The 23,162-nt window shown below is 44.7% G+C and overlaps 1 pseudogene; it reads right to left on the reverse strand.

Moving 5' to 3' along the window:
- Positions 1–18,849: 18,849 nt before the first annotated feature.
- LOC144146378 (uncharacterized) lies at positions 18,850–19,470 on the reverse strand (annotated as a pseudogene).
- Between the last annotated feature and the right edge of the window lie 3,692 nt (positions 19,471–23,162).

A 23,162-nucleotide genomic window follows, 5' to 3' on the forward strand; every position in this document is an offset into this window, starting at 1 on the left:
TAAAACATATACGTCAGTGCCTTCTAATTTTTCATCTTGTGCTTATAGCAGAGAGTCCATCTATTCGATGCAAAGTATTCTTCCGCCGTTGTGGAGTGTTTTCCCGGCTTGTATTTGGCGTGGAATGATGCGCATGAAGCCACCTGAATTAGGTGCTAAGATTTCCTGCTGTCTTCTTGGTCTCTGCACGTAGGTGTGTAAAGCCTTCTTCCGCTTTTTTTCTGTGTTAGCTTGTTGTTTTCGTCAAGAGATGGCGTGTGCTGCTGCACCTCTAAACGGAAGATCTCCCCAATTAAGATGTTCATATTTTTAAAACGTCCGCAGCTAAACATTACAAATATGTTCTATTTTGTATTTTTGTACTGATGCGTTCTTCATATGCAGAACACGTACTCGGTGAGCATCAACAGTATCGTTAGCTAGTTCTCTCTCTGCCCGTATGAATCCAGCGGGCACCCATCCATTACGGAATAATAAAACTAAAAATGCTGCTTTCGATCAAGGTATCCCAAACATGCTTTACCGACTACTATGCTAGACCAAACTTCCCTATTAGGTGTCTGATAAGGTTGTGCATCTCATGCTAACCGGCCAACTTCATGGGCCATGTTAAAGCCAGGGTTACGCAGAACAGGGGGAGTTGTCGCCAAATAATAATAATAAAGAGGTAGGTAATGAACCAGCTTTGATTAGTCTTATGTCCACAAAGTGGGTGCACCCAAAAGTTTGGAACGCAAACAATTGGAGGCGAAATGTTTGCTCCAGTGAAGTTCGCTATTGAGGGATGACTTGAGCACAAAGCGATGTGGAGACGGTCCTCCTATGCTGAAGGCTGCACAACTGCGGCAATGGTGGTAGAAATAACTTGGTTTTCGGGGTTTTTTACAAGCTCGGAATGTTTTCTTCTCTTTACCTAGCGAGGTGCTAGCATAAAATCAGCATCCGGTCTACTTTAGAGAAGCTTCTGAAGGCCGGTTGAGGTTCGCAAAAAGCTAAACTAGACCAGCTTCGCGTCTGTCTCTAGCAGCTCAAACAAGCTTCGCGCTTATGTAAAAGATCGCGACGTTCACTGCGGGGATGTGGTCGTCAACCGAAGATTTTGGAAAGAAAACAAGCAATACCAACGTACAATTCTGGTTTTGTACTTAGAGGCACGCATTCCTAAACTCAGGGTCCGATTTCTCTTGCTGACCGTTCAAACTTACCTCCACATGTACGAAGCCCCCTCTAGAGCTGCTAAGCCTATATTTAGTTGTGATCCCAGATTATTTTTTACTTCTTCGTGACCGAAACGTATTTTTCCCGAAGTGTTAATTGTTCAAGCTTGCCTTGATTGCGTTTCGGTTATGTTACATAAAGTTCTCCCACTATCTACTATTGAACGAGAAACTGCGTTTTTCTTTCAAATCCCCTTCCCTTCGGCTCCAAAGCTTCTCCCTCGCTATTTATTATCCGCTCTTTTAAATGAGTATCTATACAAGTTTCCGCTTCCTCTGTGATTTACAATGATGCATCTAAATACGGCGAGAAAGCACGAACAGGTATTTTTTCGTAATATCTACATTTCGGTTATTCGCAATGAATCCCGGACTATACAACCTTTTTAGGGAAACATTTTCAGCATTAGCTCTCACTCGATGCAAAGTACCGCAGCATGTATCAACCACTTGCATACACAACTGTCATCAGACCTAAAATTGAGTACGCATCTGCCATTTGGGACCCTGACAAAGCATACTTAGTTGACAAAATTGAATCCCTTCAAAATCGTGCCGTTCTTTTCACCTTTTCAGATTATTCACGTCATACCAGCGTCACGGCTTTAAAACTTCGCGCATCTTTACCCATCCTATCAGATCGGCGTAAACTGTCACGTTTATCATTGTTTCATAAACTGTACCACCACTCTTCTCTTCATCCTGATTTCTTTTCATCGACACCGACCATCTTTCCCCAAAGGGACCATGCCTTAAAAGTGACACGTGTGAAATGCCACACTTCCAAATATTCACAATACTTCATACCTCGCACAATTGGGGATTGGAATGCCCTACCATCTCACATTGTAAATTTTACAGATCCGACCAAATTCCAATAACTTTTACACACTTACTTCGTATGTTAACTTTACTAAAAAGTGCTTTTATAGGTTATAGAGTTCTTTCAGGATTTTTTGTTTGTTTTCCTTCGTTCTTGCTTTCTTTTTCTTTCTTTTTTTGCCTCACACCCACTTGTATTTATTTGTTTGCCTATTAACGTGCTGCTAGTACTCTTTTTTTTGTTCTCAATGTATCCTGCCCCCTATGTAATACCCTCCTATTGAGGGCCTTTAGATGTATTTTTGAATACATAAATAAAGTCATCATACTATCTGATTCGATGTCAGTTATACCGGTTTTAACTTCCCCTTCCAACTCTCCCTCGTGCTTGTTGTGTGCTTGTTGTGAGTTTGTTGGGTGTTTGGATTTTTGGGTAAAATAAACAGGAAGTCTCGTTTTCATAGGTTTATTATTTATTGTTTCCGAACCTGACAATAATTGGCGTCTTCTGCAGGACGAGCGTGTTTGTTGGTTATACCTCTAAAAACCTGAGATGGAGATGGCGGAGTTAAGTGAGCTGGGAAAGCGCTTGAGGTTAATCGGCGATGAGCTTGAACTGGGGCTGCGAGAGGAGCAGAGTTAGTGGCGCGAGGAAACAGCTCTAGTGATCGAGGCGGCCAAAGAGTTAGCCGTCATAAAAAATGAGATTGCCCCAAAAAATAGCGTGACCATCACGTGCGAGCGCGCCTGGAAATTGAAAACAAAACCTTGCCATTCCGTCTCCGGCATGCGCAGCTTGACGTGACGCGAAGGATAACCCTACAATCAGATGATGATGCAGAAACATATAACAGAGTCACCTTTCTCGCTGCCGACTTCTAGCGCAGCCCAGGTACTGCAGCCTTTAAAACCAGCACTAGATGCCAACCAACCATGTGAACATCCCGTGACAACAAAACATCAGACGGTGCCTTATGCTAATCAGAACAACACAACCGGTGGAAAAGCGCAGGTAGCGACATCATATTTTCCTGTTTTGGCGTCTGCTGAGCTCGAGGTTGAGGATGTCGTTAAAATGGGTTAGGAAGATATCCTGGCTCTGGAGTGCCGCTGTGTAGCGAAAAAGTGTCCTGTCAGAGATGAGAATGTCCCACAGCCCAGATTTCCGTCTGAAAAGGCCAGGTAGTGTCAAAAAGAAACCATCGTCCTCTCAAGCTAAGAAGCCACTAGTCTAGTCGGGCAAAGGGTCACAGTTCAAAAACCAAGCAAAGTACTGCAGTACCGGAAAAAGAGCACTAAAAGACATATCAGGCGTTTCCTACGCTATGTCAGCAAGTTTACGCGTGCATCGGTACCCCGTCACTTAAAAGGAAAGCGCAATCACTACTCGGCCCGACATGTGTACTAACGACACACATGGCGGCATCGCAGCCACTGTAGAAAAAGGAAAATCTAGTGCACGCTTGATTTCTCGGTTTCGTTATTGAAAAGATATTATTTATGAATGCTTGGTCTATATCAATTCATTGATCTGCTATGTTTGCTTATTTATGTTTGGCGATCAGTTACCGTGAAGTCGTGTTTTCCGTTCAGTGTGCTTCAATTAAAATTTGTGAAATATGTATTTGTGACTGAGGTTCAACGGGAGTGTTTATTGTTGGGATCAGTGGAATGATGGACGGCGAAGAGAGTTTTTTTGCAGAAAAATGCTTAAGGGGGGGATATTGTCATGAAGTGAACAGAACGAAGACGGCGATAAACCAGACACGCAGTGTGGGTGCGTTTCAAAACCCGAGAACACAAGCATCACCATCGTCTTTCGGGGTCACTGACCCCACATTCACGAGCCGGCCGATGGAAAGCTGCCAGCGATAGCGGTCGGCGAGAGGGACAATCGTGGAAGGAGAAGAACAGAGGCGCCGTTAGAGACTAGGACCAAGAGGTATGCCGGTCGGGCGCCCGGAGCCGTGGCACCTCTCAGTGGTCGCCCACAAAGCAATCCGCGAGCCCGTCTGTCTTCTGCAACGTCTGCAGCCGTCTGGTCGGGGGGTCCCCGAAGGCGTCGCGTCCAAGGAGCAACGAGAGCACGGAACACGCAGTGAAAGCGTAGACCCCGACGTGTGACCTGGCCGATCGCGGCCATCGCTTCACAACTTTGAGCGCTTGATCAGTGGTACCACGGTCCACGGGCCAGCGGTACCACGACACATAGTGATCCTTTTTACTCCATTTAAAATTTTTGCCAGATTCTTCGAGACTTACCATGCTCTTCCCTTTTGTCTGTTTTCCCCTGCTTGCTGTGTGTATTTGTTTGGGTTTTCGGTAACATAACAAAAATTATCGTTGGCAGAGTTCGTTATATTATTTAATATTGTCTGAACCTGACACTGGTTGAAGTTTTCACCGGAAACAGTATTTTCGCAAAGGCGGTACATGTTACACTCGGGTAAAAGGCCAACCAGCCGCGCACACTGTCGCAGGTTTTTCGCCACTGCTTACCCCCGACTTTTTTTCCTTTCTAGCGAGTCGGAGTTCACGTAGAAATAGAAATTCACACACACCGGTTTCGTTCATTGGATGACACTGCCCAAAAAGGTCGTTTTTTTGCGGGTCGCAAAACACATAGCGTAACCAACATAATACTCAGCGCGTGTACATGCTGAAGCTTGAGGAAGAATCTAAATTTTCAAATTTTGGACATGCCTGGGCTTTGCGAACATCGGTTACCAAAAAGTAACTGCTGAAGCTCATTGATTGTAGGGTTTAACGCGGTAGTGGAGTGTATGTCACCCAAAGCATATATAGCAAATCGACAATTTCACGTGTGGGCGTTTTGATTTGGCTGAGATAAAAACGGGACACAAATATACATTATCTTTGAATTTATGTTTAATTTGAAAACAAGGACACGGACTGGGTCCCCGCCTATGCATTCGACCACTTTGGACTCGTATGACAAAACTGCCCCGTTAATGTGACCACAAAAACAGATTCAGTTTGCATTTGTGGTTGGCCACCAATTGAATGGGTCCTACTGAAAGTGTAAACGAAGATAAGTTTTTCTAAAAAGCAATTGTCGCTACTATAAGCGTCAAAAATTATGTGGCTTCTCATGAAGCGACTTTTGTGCCTCTCAGTCAAAAGATATAAAACATTCCATACCCCCTATTGCGGTGGCACTGATTCTCTGATTCACTGAACTGGCAAAGATTATCTGAATGTTCACTTTTGACGAGTCTGGTGGGCACTTTTTTTATTTGCTCCGCTTCGTTTTACTATGGTAGTTTTAATGACAATCTTATAACAGCTCATTCCATTGCTAATACTGTGAAAAAATTGTTTGTATTTTGAAACATCAAGCTTGTCGGCAGCAGTCGGATGACAGCAAAATTGTACCTGCAGTCAAGTGAAAAAAAGAAAGCGACGCTGCGGAAGTTGGCGTATTGGCCAGTGGATAACACAAAAACTATATCTGCATTCGTCTGAAATAAAGAAAGCAAAATCGCCGCAGCACCGGAAATCAGGCCAACAGAGGACTGCGGACGCTTCAGTTACTAGTATATCACTCTGCGCCCACGCCACACTAATCCGCGTCTCCTAAGTGAACGTTTCTTGAATGCGAAAGCGATGTTCTTTGCTTTGATACTTTAGAGCGGAAGAGTATGCGCGCAGTGCTGGGCGGCTCCGAAAAAATTACAGTGGTCCGAAGCCACGTTCACTTTTCCGCAGACTTTTGGGAGAGAGACTTGGCCAGCCGTGACCTCAAAAATTAGCGGCGCTTAATCGAATGAACTGGCAACGCGCCCGACGAAAGGTACCTAGAAGAATGGCAATTTTCCGAAGGAGCTGATGCGGGCACACGCACACGAGTGTCGCTCGTTGTCGTCGCTGTCTCTCGCATCGCTCGCTTTCGTCGGACACTTCATCTTCGAGTGCGACATCGGTAGGCCAAGATGGGTCAGTCCGCAGAAGAGAGGGCGACCATTGATTAACGTAAGCATTCCGAGTAATCGCGGAAAATGATTCACAGTCCCGTGCAGCAGTCAGTCAGTAAGTGAAAACTTTATTACACACAAGTCAGAGAGAGCGTTAGGTACCCCTTCCTCAATTAGTGGGCCGGTATGCCTTGGGAGTTGGTGGCTTCTAGGGCGAGACCGATGATCTTGCGCTGCGCTTTGGAGGTTCGGCTGAGTGGTTCCTTCCAGGTTGCTACAATTCGGTGCGGTTTGCTGTATGATGGACACGTCCACACAATGTAGACGAGGTCAGCTGGACCCTTACGTTTCTTACAAGTTGCATCGACGACTTTGGGATGCCCCTTACTATATAGGACTGGGTTCTGAAAAGACTCCCGTCTGCCAATGTCTCCAGTAGATGTCCTGTTTTCTACTTACGTGCGAATCCGCAGGAGGTAGTGTCTTCCTCTTGATTCTATAATATAGCGCAATTTCGCCGTAGTCACTTGGCTCTTCGTTAGCCATCACTTCTGAAAGAGGTTCGGCATGCAAGGCCGAGGCCGGTGACTCCACATCAGCAGCGGCGGCGTTGACGGGATCGCCCGTACTGTAAGACCACGGGCGGTCGCATGTGCTTTCTCATTCCCAATGAGTCCGTGATGAGCTGGTGTCCACACTAACGTTACCTTTTCTTTTGGAACGTTTTTCCGCTTGCTAGAATACTCAAAGTGGCGCTGGAGATCCTCCCTCGGTGAAATTTCTGATGGCCGATTTGCAGTCGCTTACTATCGTTCTAGTTTCCAGTTCTAGGCAATGAGTACCTCCTCGGCCTCCGTCGCGCTCCTACTCGCTAACGTGCACCACGAAATTGGGTTCCCGCTTTCAGTAACAGCTACTGCTGCGTAAGCTTTTACTCTGATATGCCCCTGCGTCGGTGTAAAGGACGTCCATGTGTACACCGCATCCAGTTTTCAGGGCTTTGGCTCTGCTCTTTCGTCGAGCTTCCTGATACGCAGATGCACGTTTCTGGGCATGGGTGTTATTTTATATTTTCTCCCTGATCGACTTTGGCATTTCGCGTGTATCTTTGGCTTGTTCAGCGGTCTGGTATCCCAGAAGTTCGGGTATTTTGCGACCCGTCCTTCTTCCCAACAGTCTCGGCCGTTGCGACGCGTTTGCCGCCTCTAATATTTCATTTAAAGTGTTCGATACGCCTAAACTAAGAATCTTGGCGGTTGACACGTTCGGGGGAAGACCTAGCGCACATTTCATTCCCTTTCTTATTATTATGTCCAACTTATTCTTAAATTTTATGACCTCAAGTAGGGGGCTACGAAAAGGATCCTACTGATAGCAAAGGCCTGAAGAAGTCTGAGGAGGTTGGGCTCGTTCATCCGCCCATGTTTGTTTGAGATGCGTTTCATCATTCTGCAAACATGTGCCGCAGCATTTTCTATTCGATGTATAGTCTCCATGTTTCTGCCTGTGTCCCGAACATAAGCCCCGGTACCCTGATCTTGTCCCTCGCGGGGGCCTTTGCCGTCCTCCCACTTTTAGTCTTATGTTGTGGCTGTTCCACCTCGCTTTCTGCTTGTAATCGGGGATGAAGAACAGTGCCTCAAATTATTCGGTTAAGCACTTGAGTTTGAAAGTTTATAGGTAATCATCTATGGCTTGCTGTAGTATGTTATCAATGTGCCAATTTGCGTTCGGGTAAATCTCTGCGCAATGAAAGAGGGTTTCATTTTGTTCGATCGGTGGTTTTTCTATTTCATTTCGGTCATTCCGTTTTGAGATTTGCTGAAGTGTTTTTCATTTTGTTATGCGATCATTGTATATCTACTTTGCTTGCCTTAGTTTTGTTTTGTTTTCCGGACAGAAGGCGTTATTTATTTTATTTTCATCTTACACCTCCCTTCACCTTCAATGTTGCTTGCTCTCATCTATTTGCATGTCCCCTCTCCTTCTCGCCTCATCCTTTTTCATTCTATATTTTTCCCATATATCAACTCCTTCAGCTGATTACCACCACGACCACTATTCTCCCCCTCAACGGCTCTTCTTTTTTATTTTCCTCCCTGTTTTACTAAAGCTTCGTTTGAAATGGCGAGTAGCTCTTTAGCGCAGAGTTTGGAGTAGCATTTGAAGCACTTTCGTACCTTTTAAGGTGATTGGCTAATTACAATGATTGCTCCGTCTATACCCCAAACACGAATGCAGCATACGGACGCATATCGCTGGTAAGTTACTTTGATAAAATCAGCGCCTATGCCAATAAGAACACGACATCCGTGTAGGTACAAATCGGTCGTCTTACATGGTGTCAAAGAAAACCATTTCGAATTTCCGTGGTTCTACTTTGCGTCTCGATCGCATGTTTGTCCTGCTGGTTCCACGAGGCAGCCAACTAGAAATTATTGGCTTGTCCGCACGTAGTTCCGACTGGTCCTTTGACTGGTGTGCATCATTTGAACCACATTTGGCAATGAGATTCACAGCTGACCATTTTGTTTGCGACATTAGTGTACGCAGTCGCAATTCCTGCATAACCGCTCAAAAAATTTCTCAGTGGATATGACAGAACTAGGTAAAAGGTGCTTTTTTCCAGCCCAATCCAGTTTGTCTAAAATGCAGGAAACCAAATTACGACGAATTCAAACGAACACATTCGCAAACTGAGTATGGATCAACCATCTATTTCCTACAGAATACTCCCGGGAGTGTGCCATTTGCGGCAATTTAGGCACACTCTACCCATTGTCTGGGAGTGCGACTGAATACTCGACCTTCGCGACATTCCTAACCCTTGCTGTGTTCAGTGGGAGTGCAGTTTATCCAGCCCTAGCCTCGACAACCAGACTGTCTTGGGTGACCGAGCTGACAGCGCAAAAATTGCCCATGAACTTCCGGACCAGGAAGCCACCCCACAGTTTATTTTTGCTCAGTAATTTTTTTTCACCCCTCGTCTTTTCAAAAGTGGAGTGCTGATTTACCGGTTTGTTTTGCTTTGATATTTTTCATTCACAAGAGGCGCCGAGACTCACGTTTTCCCATTAGATAACTTTTCAAACAAATTATCACACCCTGCAGCTTGTTTTATACCTTTTGTTCCAGTTGACTAATAGCGAGATCAGCCGTAACAACTAGGAAAGGTTCTCGCCTGAGAAGGTTTTCCCCACAAAAGATTTCTCTTTAAGCTCGATATTATACGAGAAAGAAGATGGCGGAAATTGTTTTCTGGGTGCAAAAGACCATTGTGCTTGACATTAGCTGCTCGCACCTCAGGCTTCATGACAAATGCTATGTTATAACGAACCTTTGCCACATGATTGTGGTACTGGTCTTTCTAGAGATGCCGTGAACCTTTGAAACAAGCAGGAACTCTCAAATATTTGCGTGGGTTCATTCATTTTAAAGTGTCGACAACCTTTCGCTTCTGTACTCTCTGGCCCTACAAATTATTCATGAATCACATTTCCACACTCGGTAAATTTGAGAGCGCTCTCAGGTCCAGCGGACTGTAACCAAGGCAGCAATTACTATAAAGAAAACTATTAACTGTGGGAAAAGTTACAAAAATTGTTTCACTGAAACATTCCGAGATTTAAACTAAATTCCATGAAGCAAAATATACTATAAAGCAGAAATTGGTTTTCAAACGGTAATAATGAACAGACGTTCCAACCCAAAACGGCAGGATAATCATCAGGATAAAATCTAGGCGCACTACCTGTGAATAATTTATTGTGAAATCAATTAATGCGTGCAATACACACTAAAGCTTATTTTGGGAAATTCACCCATAGAAGAAAAACCCGACAAAAATATGACAGTTGAAGACATCCTGCACTGATGTAAGATCGTTTTCCAGCGTAGTAATTTATTCGGCAATTATAGAGAAATTCCTTCATTGCGTTGACACCAGACAGCGTATGATAATATATACAGGCGTTCAGACATTCTCTTGCCAATCTTCTACTAGCTAAACCCCTGTTCCTTTACCTTTCTTCTTCAAATAATCGAATTCCTCCCCGGTCTTGTGTAGAAATAAAGCTTGCATGTCTCCCCAGCGCGCCCTCAAGGAGTAGCATATAACAGCACTGCTCTTAAGGGCGTTCATTGTTAACCAGCTCTCTAGCCGTACATAACGCAGTAGTTAGGTGCAAGGTTTGTTCTGTATACTTTTCCACAACGTTCTCTCTTTCGCGGGCCCCCCAAGATGTTTTTTGATAAGGCAACTCGACCAAACGTTTGCGGTGTTACTTGTTAGGTTGCGAGAAATTTATTAGCCATAACACAGCATAATTCGTGGCGTGTCTGAAAGAAATGTTGGTGCGGATGTGCTCTCGCATGTGAAAGTAAACATGAGGGAAGAGGGACGCCCTGAGGGACAAGACACCCTCTCGAAGTTAGTGCCCAGCGAAGCTGTTGCTAAAGAATAGCTCTGTGTTGATCGAATGCAGGACGACTCTGTACTGTAATGGTATACGGAATCCCTTTGTGACAAAGACCTAATTCAAACACGAACTGTGCCATGTGGTGACATATGCGGATTTGGCTCAAATTGTTCTTTGAAACGCAATATCAAGCACGTTATACCTACATAGAAACCAGAAGAGTGTTTGAGAAATGAATAAAAGAGTACAGAAGTCCTTGCATTGCATAGAATGCTAAATTAGGGTTTGCATGTTAAAGAGACGCTCCTTAGATTCTAATGTCAGTTTTAGGACTAACGCCGTTGTGATTTGCTACACTCCGCTTGTGTAGTGCAGAAGCTTCTGTGCTAAAACGTGGCACTTTTTTGCACATAAGTGCATTGAATGTGCGGATGCCTTATGTCAGTTGTATTTTCAACTTCTGACGTGTTCACGTGTCACCCAGACCTATCCTCAAACAAATACCTAGCGGGACATCAGACTGATTGATTTTTCCTGCATTGTTGACACGAAAAATGCATAGAGCTTCCCGATAAGAATTGAAACTGCCTAATCTTTACTCCACACATATCTGAGGGGCTTTGCAGAATACTGAATATATCTGTTGAAGTGCACCAAGAAGTGGGCACCCTTCGTCCGATTTCGCAGCAGAACGTTGGCGGCTCTGCGTCGTTTTATGGTTGAATTCTGGCATATGATGGTGTTAGTTGCAAAAGTCTTAAGTGACCCTTTTTTATGTCGGCATTTGTGTCGTCGTACTTGTTATGGTAGATGTCCAGTCAAGAAGATTGCTGCCGGAGTGTCAAGTATATCAATAAAACAGACATATTTGTCCATGGATGGGATTTGAACACCGGGTATGCACAGCGGCAACATATTGGTGCTATATCAACTGTGCTACCTGCGCAAGCGTTGCCATCTCATCACAAAAGTTGTTGATCCTTTCCTCTTGGCAATCATCAAATTGAGGGACTGGCCAGAATTTGTATCTTTTAGGGGCAACGTGGCCGCTAAGCAACGTTTACAAAACGTAACTTTCCGTAAAATGAAGAAATGGAAGCGCACAAATACGCGTACACGAGGTATGCAGAAAGCAAGATGGTTCAAAGAGTTCGCGCTAAAATACTAAGAAGCGAAAACAAAGATTATGAGGCAATTACGACATAACAGTAAAAACTCTGTTAAATTGTATCGCCAGACTTTCGGTGAGTTCTCCAGTGGAAACCCCGCTTTTGAGTATGAAATTTCCGCAAGCCATCACATCAAATTTTTCTACCCATGAGCCAAGCCCTTCCTGTGCAGATACGGTATTCCCCAAGAGTCAATCTTAGCTGCAATTTGTTTAACCCACCTACGAACCGGGTTCTACAAACTCTCAAGCAAGAAAACACTGCTGGGTTCAGTTTACATGGAGGAATTTGGAGTTTCGGCTGAGGTTAAGGGTAATCTCTCTAGAGGTCCCACGCACAGATCTCCATGGTGCCATACTAAGCATAGAACACTCTCTTTAATTGCAACTACCACAAAGTAAACGCAACTACTCAGAGTTGTGGACAAGACTGACAGAATTTCAGATCGTCATTTACATCCAGATGGGTGAAACCAAGGTAGATTCCTGTCATGGCACCATTCATCTGCTCAGCCTTCCGATTATTACTTGCGATATTCCCGGAAATGAATGCTTTTTGCTTAAACTTCACGCCACACCATGCCCGTCATCATCTCCCTATCCCATAAATGTGGTGCTTCCCGCCAACATGCCTTTACAATGCTGTGCCTTGCAATAGCAGACGGGGGCCAGGCTCACCACTTTCCGGGTAATAATTATCTCCTCCCAGCGCACGTAAAGCATCTTCATATATTCAATCGGTACATTCTCCGTCCAATCAGTGGCTTCCCTCAATTCACGTGTGCAGACGTTAGTTATCAAATTTTACATTTTCGTTTCATAGATCCCAATAACAAAGAGAGCAAGCTACATCTTTGGCAACATGTTGAGCAGACTCCCAAATTAAGCCTATATGCCTGCGGTCCCAGACGGACCGTAAACTGGACTCCACTTATTAGCCGTTGCTACTTCTACTCTTACAGTGGCCTAAAATTGGCATCCTTTGAAGCTGCCAACCTCGGAGGCCGGTGACAGCACATGAGTCACACCTTCATACCATCCGTCGTGACAAGGTGGATAGCGAATTCACATCTTCAATGACGCTTCAGTGCCCGGCATTGTGCCTAGTCACATGTATACCTTTCCACGCTTCCTTGAGAAAAGGTTTTCGGATAGTCTGCAAAACAAATGCCCTGGCTGAAGGCGCTGACTTCATTGGTGTCTTAGGCAGCGTCCACTGTGTTCGAAACTGGTGCAACCCTCTCAGCGCGAAAAGTTTGCATTAGTTGGGACTCTGGCCTCGCCCTAAATTTAAAGAATTTAACAGAATCTTTTCACATAGTTATGTGGCCACGAGTATATTTATGTTATCGGAGAACCTCAACTGAAGGCCATAGCCATTCGCATCTCTTGGAACCGGGACACGCGCCTACTAGGCGCGGCAACTAGATGGCTCAAATTTTCCCCTAGGGTTCCTTGAAACTTCACCAGTGGTTCGAGTTCCACTAAAAGCACTACCACTTCCAGACAGCCTACTTTGCCCAAGAACATTCAATGCACAGAGCCGCAATTGGCTGCAAGAAGCCACCCCAGTTGGTGTACTAGACCCGTTTAAGGCGCTCGCACGGACTGGATGACTCCTGGGTGATACGATTGATGCCCACCCATCACTAACCTCTTCTGCAAGACACAAATCGGCACCTATAGCCAGCTTGCACATCAAACGCTGCCTGTGATGTAATCATATATGCTTACTTATTCTGTATTCTTAGATATGTTCTGTGCGCACTGCATGAGTGAGTGGTGAGCATTATTGAAACTCGGTGTCCCATGCGGGTCAAGAGGTGCATTTTCAATGTTTTGAACACCACCCCGCTTAATCTCCGGGTAAGATATTTGGGTACGCCCTAACCAGTGGTGTCTACAAGTTGCTGTGATAACCCAAACTTACTCTTGTCATGAACATTCTTGTGTACCTGTATCATCACAAAACCCGCAAACTACTAAAAAATCCTCATAAAACCCACGAACTGCCATATGAGCACAACGAACTTAAAATATTTTTGGCATCAGGTACCTTACATGAACCTCATAAGCTACAACGTTGATATCTCTACTCATTCCGCTACTCCGTGTGTCTTTTCTTGCCGGCAAGAGCATTCATGCCACGTCAGCTATTAAACCTATTCTCTCTCTTTCTCTGCGTTAGCAACATGATAGTCAGGCCACATCTTTTTCGACCCGGATTCAAATCCCATCAGATCCTTATTGGGTTATTATTCAATTTTTTTTCGCAGTGACCATCGTCTTGGCAGGACAACTATGGCACTTTATTTCAGAATTTGGCACATGTTACTTTAGCAATAAAACACGAGATAGTAGGACAATGCTAGGACATCGGAATACCAATGTGTATGGCGGCTCCAAATCACCAGCTGTCAACCGGAGGACCAGATTCTCCTGGTGACACCGCCAACATGGCAAGGGGTAAACATGAATTCCCGGACTAGGGTTCCCCTCTCAATTTGGATATCATTAAAATGTTTTCTCTCTCTTCCACTGAAATCACTTCGGATAATACTTTTGTTTTATATTTTCTCTTTACAACAGCATACATTTTCGTGACCGCACTACTACTACTACTCCAACCACTTTGAAAATTATGCGTCGAACAAGACCTTTAATGCTTCGCCCTAATATTATATTTTAAGACTATTAATAAAAGAAAATGTACAAAAACTTCTTAACGAAATATTGTCTTATATTTCATCACACGCTCAGTGTAACACTGCTCGCAAACGCTAGTTAAGGCTGTTTCTACAGCAATAAAGGGCGCCTGCTGAGCGCGCTACAAGAAAATACGGAGTAAAGTTTCTTTACGAACGGGTCCTTGTACCCGTTCCTTACATTTCACCACGGCGAAGCTGGAAACGCGGAGTCTTAAAAATCAGAAATCAAATGCCGATGTGTCAAAATCAAAACCGCTGCAATCAAAGTCAAAGCCTTAGATCATAGAGCAAACCAACCAGGAGTCAAACTCTAAGCGTCAACGATCAAAGTATAAACTGTAAAGTATAAACTTTATAGTCCAAACTCAGACAACAGAAAACAAAACCCTCACGAGAATTTTGAGTGTACAATCGTTGTCGTTAGGCCGTAATTTATTTATTTATTTAGAAATACTGCCAACCCCTAGTCGTGATTTTCGCAGGAAGGACATCGGAAGACACACAATAAAAGCACACAATAAAAACATCCGTAAGTTATACATCGTTTAGGATACGCGTTACATTGATGTTACCAAGTTCTCACGATTTTTAACAATCAAATTCAAACAAGTTGTAACCAAGTTCTAACAACAACGTTTTAACAATAATTGTACTACATCCAAATGATTACAGTGCGAAAGAGTCAAAATAACAAAGCGTAAAAACAATCGATTTTGCAAAGATGGCTACAACAGCGCAACGTTAGGGTTGTGAACGCAAATGTGCTTCAACAAGAGGTGAAAAAATATTTAAAGAATTACTGCTGGTAATCATGGCTGCTAAGCCGTTCCATTCCCTTATGGTGGCTGGGAAGAATGAGTGTTTGAAACATTCCGTGCGGAATGCGTATTCTTGCAGTATTTCGGGGTGCTGCTTACGCGTGGGTCGTGATTGTTTAACTGTAATGTGTAGCTGGTACATGAATCGTAGGCGTGCTAGCCTTGCTCGTTTTTGCAGCGTTAGCATGCCCGCTTCTTCAAGCATTTCGGTAGGTGAGTCCGTTTGCCTAAACTTGTTATAAATGAATCGGACAGCTTTTCTTTGCACGCCTTCTAGTTTCAATCGTCTGCACGTAATCGTCGTTAGACGGAGGGTATTTGAACATTTGAAAAGGTGAAGCGTACGATGCTGTGCGGAGTGCCAACACCAGCAAAATAGAACCAAATAAATTGCTGCGCGACCTGAATGCGATGATGGCGAAATCACGTAGACGTCGGCTTCGTAACTCCATTGCACAACGTTCGATTCTGACAACGGTAAGCGTATTTTGTGGTTGTTTCGTCATAAACAGCATCACCATGCATCCTCCCATTGCGTAAAGTTGGCTTTTCTGCAGTACGGTGCGGTAACAATGACACAAATTACTTAAACCAAATATTATTTGCTTTATTTGACTCATGCACATATGACAGGGGTTATAACAAAACCCACCAATTGCTATGCTCAAAGAAAACCATTTGCTACAGCAACGGGCCATTTCCTTAGACCACATCAGCGCAACCGTTCTGCTTATGTCTTTGTGGCGCAGAAATGTTGCATTTTTTTATGGCGGAAGTCTTATACCCCTGCTACACTGGGGTCTAAATGTCATTTGAACCAATTGTCATTTCCCTCAACTGCCAAGTTGTACTGCTACACAAGGTTTTCAAATGCCATTTGGCTCAAATGACATTTGAGCCGAATGAGCATGGAGAGCGACATTTAAGATTTCGAATGCCATTTCCAGCACTCTCGGACGCAGCGTTTTCGATCGGCAATAAAAAATATAATACTTCCGTACGTAAAACAAACAAAATATTGTTTGTTGCGGAACTTTGTTCACTGTTTATTTACTTAAAATACGAAATCAACGTATTTAATTTTGATACTCTCAAAACCAGTGGGTCAGTGCAAAAAAAAAACGCAAGACAGCCATATTTCCAATCTTTTGTGTATGTGTGCGCGTTTTTTGGACACAGTTTTTTTTGCGAGTGTGCACATTTCCGTAATTATTTTTTCCTGTTAATCCCTTGTAGTATTGTGAAAAACCACTTTTTATTGACAAATGAAAGGTAATTTGGAATCAAATGAGCAACCGGCAGGAAGGCGCAGAAAGCGCGCGGCGGATGAAAATTGCGACCCCGTCAGCGCAGTCAGCATTGGGGCGAAGGCGAAACATACGTGTTGATTGACCTGTGGGAAGGGCGGCTCGCGGACCTGCGGCGACAGAAAAGAAATAGCGTGGTCTACGACGAGATTGCTGAAGGCCTTCGGCAGGCGGGGTTTGAAAAATCCCAGGACCAAGTGCACGCCAAGATAGAAAATCTTGGTAACCTATTCAGGTGAGCACCAACTATTTATAATCACCGAGGTTAATGTTGTGATTCCACTGAAACGCTCTTCATCGCTCCCGAGCCTCTGTTATATTAATAGACGTTACTGTAGCACAAAATTGTCCCGTGGTGCAACCTGTCAATGGCCGGAAAACGCCAATAAACGCTCAGAAAAAGCTGTTGCATAATGTATTTCGTGGCGCTCAATGACATCTAGACCGCAAATTAAAAGCGAAGCCTATTGCAAATATGTATGGGCCAATGCCCCTTGCAATGTTGTTGGTAAATCATAAGGTGCATTTAAATACTGTTTCATTAAAACGCGTAATTTTTTTGTTAGAGGCAAACAGAAGTGATTTAAGAGTGGTTGATTATCACTGGAGGCTATTTCATAATATTTTATGTTTGCGTGCACTGTAGGCTATGAAGTCAGAGGAGAGAAACGTGCAACAGAAATAGCACTACATAGAGGCTATTGCACAATGTATTCTTTGTGTGCATCATTGGCCATGAAGTGAAAGAAACCAGTTTATTATTTTAGCAATTTTCAACAGAATACCACGACATACTATGCGAAACAGTGTCCTCGAATCCCTTCACTGCATCATTTCTTGCACAGAAATGTCTATTGTTTCCTGTGAGAGGCTGCTTTGCTTTAGCTAATGAATGGAGTGCATACGCAGGAACAAGTCAGTTTGAATGTTAAATGTCAGTTGTTTTGCCGAACTGTAAAGCCAAACATTGGTAGCTCAGATGGGGAAGCCTTTGCTAGAAAAATGAAGATGTGCTTGAAATGATGTACAACAACACTATGTGTTACACGCTGTTCGAACCAATGTTTATTCACCCACTGTATCATTCTTCAACCTTGACATCAATCACTTCTTGCAAGTTTTTGCACAATGCCTTTTCAGTGTGCATTTCATTTTTTTTGCACCATCTATTCCAAAATTTATCAGAAAACACAGACGACAGCAGCTCCTGCCGTTCCATGGCCGTTTTTCAGCCGGGTAGGCACGTTCCTTGGCAACCTTCCACGGAACAACCGAGCCTTGGTGCGTGAAAGCGCAGTCCCCAGTGTTGAGCAGGTATGGCAACGTATTGACTTTTATGCTGCACTAATGCTCTTGTTACAAGCACACTTTTCACATAAAAGGTGATCCGACACCATGACATACAATGTAAAAGACTTGTAGTGGCACCAGACGGAAAAACAATTGTACAACTTGGCATAGTATCAGAAACACAATACCGTCACAAAGCCAAAGATGACGTGGTTGGTTTGAAGGAAAAACAAGTTTATTGGAGCGAACTTGTGCTCGCCTAACAACTCAAAAACTACACAGGCATCAAAGCAGCAGTCAACAAAGTGACGTGCACAAGCGAGTGTCGGTGAATCGAATGCCGCGGGAATATATCTTTTGGCACGGGTGTTTCTTGACCCGCCGAATTACATCGAGAACGCTGTATATTAAAGAAGACTATTCTATGCTAACGGCGTCTTGGTGAAACATTCTCCCTATCAAATGAGATAATCCATGCGGCATAAGAAAGAAAGGCTGGAGCATGCACTTCATCTGGGACACTGATAACAGCCCGGCGCAGCCGGGTGGCACAAGCAAAAACATAAACAATCAAATCACATGCATGGTTCGCGGCATTACAATACTATGAATGGAAGCCAAGAAAACACAATGCCAAAAATGTATTAACACCTAAAGCCACAACTTTCTGTATACAAGACAAACACATAAAGCAGTGGAATTTTGTATTGCAAGTTTGACGCCTTTTGTTGCCACTGATTTTTCATTCTGTCAACAGATCGTCATTGAAATGGAGAGGGGATCATCAAGTAACGTTATTGAAGATGATGTTGCGCCAAGCACTTCAAGCAATGGCTTAGCAGAGGACTTTGACCACGTCGAGTATGTACCAGATGACACTGGCGTCATACACGTGCCAGCAGTCACCCTGCTGGCTCCACCACAGACAGCTGAGCCGGCCAGGGAAGAAACCATTGAGCAGCAGCTTCCACGGCAGAAGCGCAAGTCCACATCTCCTCCAGAACTTGTGGCCCTTCTCGAAGAGCAGAAGCTGATGCGCGAGGGCCTCAAAGCATCTCGAGCCAAGGAGTATGCACTTCGGGAACGGCAGCTCGTCATGCAAGAAAAGCTCTACAACGCCATGACACAGTACTTCAACACGCATTCAGCTCAAAAATAGTGTTCCCTCACTGCCGCCTCTTGTAATAGTCAACAAGGGCTGCCCTCACTTGATGTCCACTTCCTTCAACAGCATCAGTGTGGTGTGCTGGCTGCTCGTACGCCACATCGCTGGTCTCAACGTCGGCACACCACTGAGGCAGAACACCATCACCAAAAGGTTAACACATTGTTGAAGACACAGCATGCATGGATGGCCCGGCGAGACTTGTAGATGTCGCACTCCATGCGCTTCAAAACGAAGCGAAATCGGGCTTTCATTCTCCCGAATGCGTTCTCCACAATGCGCCTCGACCTTGAGAGGTGGGAATTGTAGGTCTTCTGCTCTTCACTCAGCTGCCCCCGGTGGGGAAAGGCTTCACCAGGTTTGGCGTAAGCGGGAAGAGCGGGAAGGCTTGGTCGCACAGGATCAGTGGGGGCACTGCTGTGCCACTAATCACAGCTAGGGGGGCACGGAACAAGGGCCCCTCAACGGCTGTCGCCAGCTGGGACCGTTGGTAGACATACGCGTCATGGCACCGGCCCAGTAAACCGACGTTCACAAAGCGAAATCTGTAGCGGTGATCCACCAAGGCAAGGAGGATCATGCTGTGCCTGCAGAAGTAACAGAAAAACAAGTGATGAAACATTAGGCATGGCACAGATTTTAAAAAAATCATGCATACTGAATAAGGCCAATATAGGCTGAACAGGTGCACCTCAGAGTTCCCACAGCATAGTAATTTAAGTTCGGCATGCTACGTTTTATTTAATTAGTACCTACAAAGTTTATTTGATGAGATAAGATTAGACATGATTGGCTTATCATCCTTTGTAGTTGATGTAGTCGCTGGCGTGTTCCTTCGGCGGCGACACAGGAAAGTGGCAGCCGTCCATGGCCCCGACGGCATTGGGGAAGTCACACACTTCTGCAAACTCTCGCATATGGTCTCTCATCCCCTGGGCTGTGGGCAGGCCAATCCACTCGTCTCCCATGACTTCTACCACAGCTTTGCAAAACTCTCAGTAGATGCTGTTCACAGTAGACCTCCCGACAGCAACAATGATGGCCACTGACCTGCCCTCCGAGGACGAACAGAGCTTATAGAGGCCAACGGCCTAACACGCTTTTCCACGGGTATTGGCTCGCGCATCTGTGTGTTCATTTTCTCTAGAGCGCCTCTGCACGTTTCCGCGATGAAGCGGAACGTGGCGCGCGACACTCGAAAGTAGGTTTTGAACGCCTGGTCATCCAGTTGGGGAAGCGTGCGCTCAAACCATCCTTCGTTGCGGGGGAGCGCCCAGAACCGTCTTCCCGGTCTTGATGACAAAGAGGCGGCGGCGACGGCAGCAGCGATCACTCCGCTCATTCGGACCATCCTGTCCTCCGCAGCGTCCGCTTCGTATTTCGCTTCTTGCGCCTCTGCCTCCAATTGCATAAACGATGTCATCAGAGCTGCTATGCGTGCGTGACCGTCTCCGCAGGAGTCTTCGTTCTCCATGTCGCAACGGAAATGAAACGCAGCGGTGATGAGAATCTCGAATCAAGAGCGAGCATGCGAGTATGGAGGCAGAATGAACTTCAAGCACAGAACAGGGAGGAGTGTGGTCAGCATGGTGGCGAGCGCGAGCGAGCGACAAACCAGTGTAGCCAGACAGCACAAAACATGCGGCTAAAGGGATGAAAAAACATAAATTTCAATTCGGAATTACGCAAACAGCCACCGCGTTAGAGTCAAAACTAGTGTCTCTTCTTATTTGATATTATTTTACTCCCTCGGACTGCTCCTAAGTTTGATTGTTGTATTAGTGTACGAAAACGGAACGGAGCAACGACAGCGCCACTACAGCACAGCGAACAATTGCGAAAGCTTTTAAATGCCATCGAAATTGTAGTGTAGCACGGCGGATTCTGAATGGCATTTGAAGCAACCCATTTGAGTCAAATGACATTTGGTTCAAATGGCATTTAGACCCAAGTGTAGCAGGGGTATTAAGTTCTTAACTGTAGAAAAAAAATCAACGACATTACCTGCTACAATCATGACACTACTAAGAATAGCAAATAAAAAATCGCATTATCTCCTCTCCGTGGATGATGGCGAGGGTGCGGAATACGGGAACTCTAAATGACATCGACGTTCCGCATCGAGTGACATCCGATTTGCGCCCCGACTGTCATTCCATTTGAGCCGTGAGTTGCAGTTTACTTATTATTGCCGATTTTAGAGTGTTTTGTAGGGTTATTGTACCCTTTTGGGTAGGTTCCGAACTGATTTTCGCTTGATGGTAGTGTGCGCACGGATGGGCGCGGACGGACATTGGGAGGTCCTATGTACTCCGCACGGTTACAGGCGAGGGGAGTAAGCCGTTTGACTATCGGGTACTAACTCACGGTCGTATCCCAGTGGGTAAGACGACTGACACTAAGTCTGTCTGGTCTACCAGACACAGCCTCGAATCCTGTCGGTGCCTGTGTGATTTTGCGCGACTGTACATGCTATGCGCACGGACGCGGACGGACATTATGAGGTCCTAAGGTACTCCGCACCTAAAAAATCTGCGTGAAGTGAGTTCATAGGCCAGTCGAACCTGGCCTCCTGAGCAGTAGCTGAAAGACTTACTGCGACGGTAGCTATCGCGTCCCAAGCATAGGAAACAAAATTTATCCTAATGCGCCCAGCGCGGAAGTCATATCATCGGACAATGGGGCAAGACGGCAGGTGAGAAGGGGTGCGCGCCACACAATCAGAGCGGTTATACTGTGAAGCCCGCGACAAGGATTGTCGCCATTGTTCTCGTAAAAGCGCAAACCTTAACACCGACTCGATGTACTAGTAAAAAAATCTTTGATCAGTGACACCTGGGGAAGCACATAAAATTACCCAAGTATTGCCATGAGAAGCGAGAAACATGCAAAAGATCACTTATACATTTTTCAACCAGTCTAGGGGCTCACTGCCTACCGGTCGTCTAATTTTGAACCTAATACATATTTAAACAATGGCATCCTTAGAGAGAAAAAATGCGAAGTTGTACTGTTATTCAACTTCTATATAGCTAATTTTCTTTTCACTTCTACCAGTAACTTTGTGACATTCTTATATGAAATAGCTGTGCTTACTTCGCAAATTATGAACCTATATGCAAGTTATTTGGGTGACATATTTGAAGCTCTGCGCAAGTATACATAGAATGCTACTCATCAAAACACTGTTTACAGCTCTAGGCGCATTACTTTACACACGATGTTTACACCTTCATTAAAAATATTCGAGATTGGAGGCCACAAGATTGCGAATGTGAAAGAGCATGCAAGAGAGGGCGCCGACAAAATTGCACACACTAAATACCGCGACGTGAGAGCGGGGCAGAGACACAAAATGACAACGTAAAATACTACACTATTTAAGGAATACGGCGGTGTTGCACCACTGGAGCAGCCATTATCTCTCATTTTGACGACAGCAGAAAAATGTTTTTGTCTAAGGTGCTTCTTAGTGCCCCTTTGGTTTGGTTTCTTGTTCTCGGGAAAAAATTATAGTATTGAAAATTTCAGAGAAGGCCGTGTATGATTACGCCCATAGTGGCATATCTGTGGGTTATAGAAACGCTGTCTTCATTGTTTTTCCTCATTTACGCCTACATTTCCGCTATGTTATGTGCATAGTTTCACATATATTTCTATAGAACTGATATTGCATCAAATTCATGCTTCTTGGCAATGTTTTACCGCAGCGACATTATTTTGTTCCGAATCTCGTGTGTAGGAGATAAATTCGTTTTAAAGTCACTGCTACGACCTCAACATCAAATTCCCCTAATGATTGTTTTACGCATTTCTGAGGCCCTGACGTCCTTGCATAAACTAAGAACGGAAAGGTACGAAGGAGAATTTTAGCTATGTTCGTGATAAACAGACAGGGAAACTTTGCGTGATTTACAAAGCAATGGAAGAGCGTTGGTAGCACGTCCGCTATTTTCTGGTAACCTTTGATATAGAGAACAACGCTTTTGTTATTTCGTACTCCTGTGTGTTAAGTTTAACAAATGATTTGGAACCCCGCCTCATTAGACAAATAAGAGGCCAGTCAATTACCTGGAAGCTGTAGACTAAAGGTAAGCACGAGTGTACTTTCCATGCCCAATTATTATGCTACGACTGTGCAAACATTCTCAGGAGACGACAGTCTGCTCACAATTAGTTGTACAGATACCAGGCTGTTAAGTAGCCACACCTAAATGTCGGGGGCTCCCTGCGCACTCACTTTATTATTTCCGCCCGGCATTATTAAAACTTTCAGCCAACCGGAACTTCTGTTTGGAAAGGAAGCATTGGAAC

The sequence above is a fragment of the Haemaphysalis longicornis genome, unplaced genomic scaffold, assembly GCF_048455015.1.
Source record: "Haemaphysalis longicornis isolate Haplotype H1 unplaced genomic scaffold, Haemaphysalis longicornis Haplotype H1 scaffold_7, whole genome shotgun sequence".
Classification (NCBI taxonomy): domain Eukaryota; kingdom Metazoa; phylum Arthropoda; class Arachnida; order Ixodida; family Ixodidae; genus Haemaphysalis; species Haemaphysalis longicornis.